This window comes from Schistocerca serialis, chromosome 6 (assembly GCF_023864345.2).
Source record: "Schistocerca serialis cubense isolate TAMUIC-IGC-003099 chromosome 6, iqSchSeri2.2, whole genome shotgun sequence".
In the NCBI taxonomy this organism is placed as follows: domain Eukaryota; kingdom Metazoa; phylum Arthropoda; class Insecta; order Orthoptera; family Acrididae; genus Schistocerca; species Schistocerca serialis.
The window spans coordinates 472,958,325-472,966,495 of NC_064643.1; positions in this window are offsets into that span (position 1 = coordinate 472,958,325).

Sequence of the window (8,171 nt, forward strand, 5' to 3'; positions counted from 1 at the left end):
TGGTGCCATTTAATTTCGTAGCAGGACGCCTCTGGTTCTCATCCGCGGCACCCTTACAGCACTGCGGTACGTCGACGCTACTCTCACCCGTTTTTGCTGTTCTTCATTACAAGCTATTCTGGGCGAACATTTCAGCAAGATTATACCTACCCACACATGGCGAGAGTTTTTACTGCTCATCTTCGTGCTTGCCAAACCATACCTTGGCCATCACGGTTGCCGGATCTCTCCCCATCGAGAACAAATGTCGCTTTATGGACAGCATTCTCCAGCCATCTGTGGACTTTGATGACCTAAGTCGCTAATTGGACAGAATTTGGTATTGTATCTCTCAGGAGAACATCCAACAACTCTGTCAAGGAATTCCAAGCCAAATAACTGTTTGCATAAGGGCCACAGGTGGACCAACGCGTTATTGACTTGCTCAATTTGTGACTTTTGAAGCTGTTTCTCTTGAGTCAATCATCCGATTTTTCTGAAATTGTAATCATCTGTTTGTTTGTTCATGTACACACGTACATTACATCTACCGATTACCGTCCCATTCGGACAATTCCTTCGATTTTTTTTTCCTTTGTCGTAGAGTGTATTTGAAACGTGTCTGTATTGATAATGAACATGTTTGTTAATGTATCGTCCTTTAACAAAGTGAGAAGTTTGACGTGTATGTTTGTAAAATATATACGTTTTCAAAATGTTGTTAGATTTACTCGGACGTTTACCATGTGGCGATGGCGACATCATTACACTAGACCACTTCGCTTTATTGTAATTTGGTACTTTCGAGAACACTATCACTAGTTTAATACTCCTTAGTGATACAGTACGACCCCAAACTTGTTTCCTATAGAAACTGCTACGACTGACAAGTATCGTTAAGGACTTTCATGGAACGGTCCGATCCAGAAGCAGTCACGTACGCTTACGTATGTGCGCCGATCAAGCTATTAGTCCCCCTCCCCCACTAAATAAGCACTCTGGTAGCTTTGGGGCGCAATAGCGCTGTGCGAAGCAGTCATCTGGCCTCCCAATGCTGACACACGTCATGTCAATGAGGTAGTATGTAGCGCCAGTCGATTGTCTACAGTCAGTGCAGTAAGATAGATCGACGCAGAGACGTGACAGAACGGCAGAAAGAAGCTGTCACCTGTCACACCGTGGATGATGTTGCCTGATTTTTTGCTGTATCAAGGCCAACTGTCCAACATGTCAACAAGCCATGTTACACGGTTTAAGAACGATAGTCGTAGTACTTGATAGGGAATAGAGACGACCTTCACGCCTTGTCGATGACAATCAGTTTCAAAACCCGACAGAATTTGCTGCTGTCAGTAAAAGTAGATGCATCTCAACCAGTTTCTGAGCAGATATTGTGAAGAGAGCTGCATGCAAGTACCGGCTACCTTGCAAATGTCCATAGCTCACAGCAGTGCGTTAGGTTCTACGCCCTCAAAGGACCAAATAACACATATAATCATGAAGGCTTTCCCGGCGTAATAATTGATAATATTCTTCTCGGGTGTGCAGCCGGATCATAACGTCATCTTGGCACAATATTTCCGCGGTCCAACTGGCCGCCATCATCAGGTGAGAGTGCCGTGCTGGTACACGATCTCGCCGGCGAGATGTGTACAGTCAAGATGACGTTATGATTCAGCTGCACACCCGAGAAGAATATTATCAACACATAAAATCGGCTACAGTTAACTGGAGGTGTTAGGAATTTTGTAACTGCATGTTATTAATTCAGCCAAAATGTAGATGGCAGGACAAAAGTTTATTCCTACTATTGCTCAATAAAAGGTGGCAGATTGCACGCTATTATTAATTACACACTTGCTTTTCAGGGCGGCACTAGAACAGAAATGTGGCAACACAATAAGAAATTACTAATAACATTTACTGACAGTTACAGTGCAGTATGGTAATTAACTTTGGTACAGTTTGAGAGAAGGCCCTTGATGTCTTATACGCAATACAAAAAAATAAAAAATAAAAAAATAAAAAATATAAAAATAAATAAAAAAATTAAAAAAATTGCTGTCTCTTGACGATCTATCATGTAGAAACAATTTCTGAATGTAATTACGCAGACACTCGTGATTGTCCTATTACTCTGTAAAGAGTAACTGCTAAGTCGGAATGCTGCCTTCTTAACGAAACTCCTAGAACTGGGCTCCAAAGCGTAAATGCAGAAGCCGCACTGCGCTGCTTGCAGGCACTGAACTGCAGCGTACTGCCCGCAGGATCGGAGCAATGTCGACTGTCTGCAGGGTCGGAACTCTGCTAGTGTCGGCATCGCTTAGCGTTCTGTGCATGTCGGCAGACGGCTTTTCATCACCGCCAGTACAGGCCGAAGCAGTGCAGTCCACGGCTGCGTGCGCTCCCTCTGGTGGCTGGCAACACTATCAGCGGAGTACGACGCACAGATGGCGCAGGAAGCAGAAAGTGGTCCGACTTTGTCAGTGCCATTCGGAGACTGTTGCTCGGAACTGAAAGGCTCTGAGCACTATGGGACTTAAGTTCTGAGGTCATCAGCCCCCTAGAACTTAGAACTACTTAAACCTAACTAACCTAAGGACATCACGCACACCCATGCCCGAGGCAGGATTCGAACCTGTGACCGTAGTGATCACGCGGTTCCAGACCGTAGCACCTAGAACCGCTTAGCGACTCCGGGCGGCCGAACTGAAAGGCTCAAGGTGAGTGGTTGCACATGTCTGGGGACAAACTCTCGTGGTATCTGTTGTGTATCCTTAAGCCGGGTACACAATAGGAGGCACGTAGGAAAGCCTCGGTCTCGATTTTGCCTCTTTTCAAGTGATGCAGGCTGTCGAGTACACCGATGGCCTGACGTGGTGTTTATATCAAAACGTTAGAAACAGTCAAAATCTAAATGCAGCAGCCCATTACAAACAGTATTGTTAGGCGCTTAAAAATGTTATTATGAAGGCAAAAAGTATGTGGTATGCAGATAGAATAGCTAAGTCTCAGGATAAAATTAAAACCATATGGTCAGTCGTAAAGGAAGTGGCTGGTCTGCAGAGACAGGTTCAGGATATAGAATCAGTGCGTAGTGGGAATGTTTGTGTTACTGATAAGTCGCATAAATGTACAGTATTTAATAATCACTTTCTGAATATAGCAGGTGAACTAAATAGAAACCTAGTCCCAACGGGGAATCATATAGCGCTCTTAGAAAAAAGTGTTCCGAGACTGTTACCTGAAATGCTCCTCCATGATACTGACAAGAGGGAGATTGAGTTAATAATTAAATCACCAAAGACCAAGAACTCTCATGGATATGTCTGGGTATCTAGCAGAATACTGAAGTATTGTTCTATGTATGTTAGCCCAGTACTTGGCCATATCTGTAAATTTTCCTTTAGGAGTGGTCGGTTTCCTGACCGATTAAAGTACTCGGTAGTGAAGCCACTTTATAAAAAGGGAGACATTGATAATGTTGACAATTTTAGACCTATTTCTATGCCATCGGTGTTTGCTTAAGTTATCGAGAAGGTTGTATATACAAGGTTACTGGAGCATTTAAATTCACATAATTTGCTGTCAAATGTTCAGTTTGGTTTTAGAAATGGTTTAACAACTGAAAATGCTATATTCTCTTTTCTCTGTGAGGTTTTGGACGGATTAAATAAAAGGTTGCGAACGCTAGGTGTTTTCTTTGATTTAACGAAGGCTTTTGACTGTGTTGACCACAAAATATTACTGCAGAAGTTGGACCATTATGGAGTGAGGGGAGTAGCTTACAATTGGTTCGCCTCTTACTTTAAGAACAGAAATCAGAAGGTAATTCTCCGCAATATTGAGAGTGGTAGTGATGTTCAGTCCCAATGGGGCACTGTTAAGTGTGGCGTTCCCCAAGGGTCGGTGCTGGGGCCACTGCTGTTTCTTACTTATATAAATGATATGCCTTCTAGTATTACAGGTGATTCAAAAATATTTCTGTTTGCTGAAGACACCAGCTTGGTAGTGAAGGATCTTGTGTGTAATATTGAAACAGTATCAAATAATGTAGTTCATGAAATAAGTACGTGGCTTGTGGAAAATAATTTGATGCTAAATCACAGTAAGACTCAGTTTTTACACTTTCTAACTCACAATTCAACAAGAACTGATATTTTGATCAGACAGAATGGGCATATTATAAGCGAGACGGATCAGTTCAAGTTCCTAGGCGTTCGGATAGATAATAAGCTGTTGTGGAAAGCCCATGTCCAGGATCTTGTTCAGAAACTAAATGCTGCTTTATTTACCATTAGAACAGTATCTGAAATAAGTGACACTTCAACACGAAAAGTAGTCTACTTCGCATGTTTTCATACGCTTATGTCGTATGGTATTATTTTTTGGGGTAATTCTTCTGATTCAAAAAGGGTATTTTTGGCTCAAAAACGGGCTCTTCGAACTATATGTGGTGTAAGTTCGAGAACCTCTTGTCGACCCCTATTCAATAGTCTGGGAATTCTGACATTGCCCTCGCAGTATATATTTTCTTTAATGTCGTTTGTTGTTAGCAATATTAGCCTATTCCCAAGAGTTAGCAGCTTTCACTCAGTTAATACTAGGCAGAAATCAAATCTGCATGTGGAATGCACTTCCTTGACTCTTGTGCAGAAAGGAGTGCAGTATTCTGCTGCATCCTTTTTCAATAAGCTACCACAAGAACTCAAAAATCTTAGCGGTAGCCCAAACTCTTTTAAGTCTAAACTGAAGAGTTTCCTTATGGCTCACTCCTTCTATTCTGTCGAGGAGCTCCTGGAAGAGCTAAAAAATTAAGCAAATTCCAGTGTTACATTGTTAATTTTCTTTATTGAAACTTACGACTTGTCACCTGACTATGTTTTTTTTATATTTCATTTTATCTGTTTCTAATATCGTATTATAATTTCATGTATTGACTCGTTCCATGACCGTGGAGACTTCTCCTTAATTTGGTCCCACGGAACAATAAATAAATAAATAAATGAAGTAAATAAAAAACCTGCAATATTAGGAGGGCGTAAGTTGGAAGATTTATAACTTATTTTCTGAGGGATGCTTTTGATGTCATAACTGCCCACGCATGCAGCAAACAGTGAACCACATTTTTGTTTCACATTTCTCGGTGAATATGTGTTTTCCATTCTTCTACATTATCGTGAGAAGTATGCCGGGAACTCTCGTCTCTCAAGATAATAACAGCGATTTTCACAGGATTGTTCAAGTACGATCCTGGTTAGACGAACACTCAGTTAACCTATGGTACCTCCCATTTTAATCCCACAGGAAACTGCTGCGGTTGTTTGAAACAGAGGGTGAGTGGTAGTAATAAACTTGTCGACAGTTTGGTATCTTTACGGGATCTTCAAGGGGAATTCAGTAAGTAATACAACACCTTTTTTCCTCAAATCAGGTTGGTTTATTCAGGTATGCTATACACCATATAATTTCCTCTCCTTTGGCTAAAAAACCCTATTTTTCAAGTATGGCCGACTTACCAATATGATGTTACGCGCCACCTGTCCTGGTTCCGTGCTTCGATTCGGTTGGTAAGGGTGTCAAGAAGCCATTGTATCTTCCGCTGAGGCAGGCTGGCCCACAGTAATTGCAAGTGATCCTTGATATGTTCGATACTAGCACTAGGGTCGAGTTGGCTTCCAAACTGGTCCCACACACTGAAATGTGTCTGTTATGAGTTGCCTACTTAGACGTAGTGTATTATGCTCTATGCGACTGTTTCCCGTGATCAGTCTTTACTATGATATATTACCCGTGTAGTCGCTTCTGCTACTGCTGTAGAAGCTTTTCTTGTGTAAAGTCTCTCGAGCGAGCATAGCCTCAGCCACAGACAATTAATTGAGAGCGCTGTTACTTTCCACATGGCTTTCAAGTTGAAGCTTTTTTCAACCTATGCTGTCCGATTATGTTCTGGTGGTTGGTAATGTGAGCTTTGCTTACGTGTGTTAGATGTGGAAATACGTGTTGCTCCTTTGATGGTTCAAATGGCTCTGAGCACTATGGGACTTAACATCTGAGGTCATCAGTCCCCTAGAACTTAGAACTTCTTAAACCTATCGAACCTAAGGACATCACACACATCCATGCCCGAGGCAGGATTTGAACCTGCGACCGTAGCGGTCGCGCCGTTCCAGACTGAAGCGCCTAGAACCGCTCTGCCACACCGGCCGGCTCGCTGCTTTGATTATAGTGAAAAGGAAGGAGAGCGATGTATAAACACACCCTTGGGTTTGTGTAAGTGAAGTTGTTTTGAGAACTTCATGCAATATTTCTCCATCTGCCAGCTCTGGAAGACAAGGTAAAATTTTTCTCTGATTATGAACTTCATAAGGTACATTGGAAAAGAAATATCTTTTGTATGTTGAAGCAGTGTTAATTACCTGAGTAAGCTTCGAGGTTACGACTGATACGAGGCAGTTTCCGTTCTATTTACATGAGGTGTTTGAACCGCATGAAGTTGAGCGAACAGATTTTTACGCACCGAAGGTTTCCAGCATTTTGTTAGTTTCATAACTACTTTGTGGTAGAAGTATTTGCTCATACACATAAATGACATTAGCTACGATGATTCCTGTAAAAGTGCTTTTATCTTGCGGCTATTCAATTAATTTCGTTAACACAAAATCTCTTCAGTTTAGACTGAAGAGGCAAAGATACTGTTATACCTGCCTAATATTGTGTAAGGCCCTCTCGAGCACGCAGAAGTGCCGCAACACAACGTGGCAAGGACCCGACTAATGTCTGAAGTAGTGCTGGAGCGAAATGACACCATTAATACTGCAAGGCTGTCCATAAATTCGTAAGAATACGACGGGATGGAGATCCCTTCTGAACTGCACGTAGCAAGGTATCCCGGATATGCTCAATAATGTTCATGTCTGTGGAGTTTGGTGGCCAGCGGAAGTGTTTAAACTCAGAAGAGTGTTTCTGGAGCCAGTCTGAAGCAGTTGTGTGGCATGCCGCATTGTCCTGCTGGAATATCCCAAGTCCGTCAGAATGCACAATGGACACGAATAGATGCAGGTGATCAGACAGGATGCTAACGTATGTGTTACCTGTCAGGGTCGTATCTAGACGTATCAGGGGTTCCATAGCACTCCAACTGCACTCGCCCCACACCATTACAGAGCATCCACCAGCTTGAACAGTCCCCTGCTGGTATACAGGGTCCATGGATTCGTGAGGGTGTCTCCATATCCATGTATGTATGTTAACTGGGGACCTAGAAACGACGGAGAGACTCCGTCCCCGCCGCAGCCGCAGTGGTCCACAACCCCACGACGACTACTGCAGTGCACTTCACCCCTCCACCGCCCCACACCGAACCCAGGGTTATTGTGCGGTTCGGCACCCGGTGGATCCCCCCAGAGAACGTCTCACACCAGACGAGTGTAACCCCTATGTTTGCGTGGTAGAGTAATGGTGGTGTACGTGGAGAACTTGTTTGCGCAGCAATCACCGACATAGTGTAACTGAGGCGGAGTAAGGGGAACCAGCCTGCATTCGCCGAGGCAGATGGAAAACCGCCTAAAAATTAACCACAGACTGGCCGGTTCAACGGACCTAAACACAAATCAGCCGGGCAGATTCGTGCCGTGGACCAGGCGCTCCTTCCCACCCGGAAAGTCGTGCGTTAGATCGCACGGCCAACCGGGCGGGTTCTCCATACCCATACGCGTCCATCGACTCGATACAATTTGAAATGAGGCTGATCCGACCAAGTAACATGTTTCCAGTCATCAACAGTCCAATGTCGATGTTGATGGGCCCAGGCAAGGAGTAAAGCTTTGTGTCGTGCAGTCGTCTAGGGTACACGAGCGGGTCTTCGGCTCGGAAAGCCCATATCCATGATGTTTCGTTGACCGGTTCGCACGTTGACACTTTTTGATGGCCCAGCATTGAAATCTGCAAAAATTTGAGGAAGGGTTGCACTTCTGTCACGCTGAACAATTCTCTTCAGTCGCCGTTGGTCCCGTTTTTGCAGGACCTTTTTCCGGCCGCAGGTATGTCGGTGATTTGACGTTTTACCGCATTCTTAATATTCATGGTGCACTCGTGAAATGGTCGTACGGGAGAATCCCCACTTCATCGCTACCCCGGAGATGCTGCGTCCCACAGCCCGTGCACCGGCTATAACACCACTTTCAAACTCA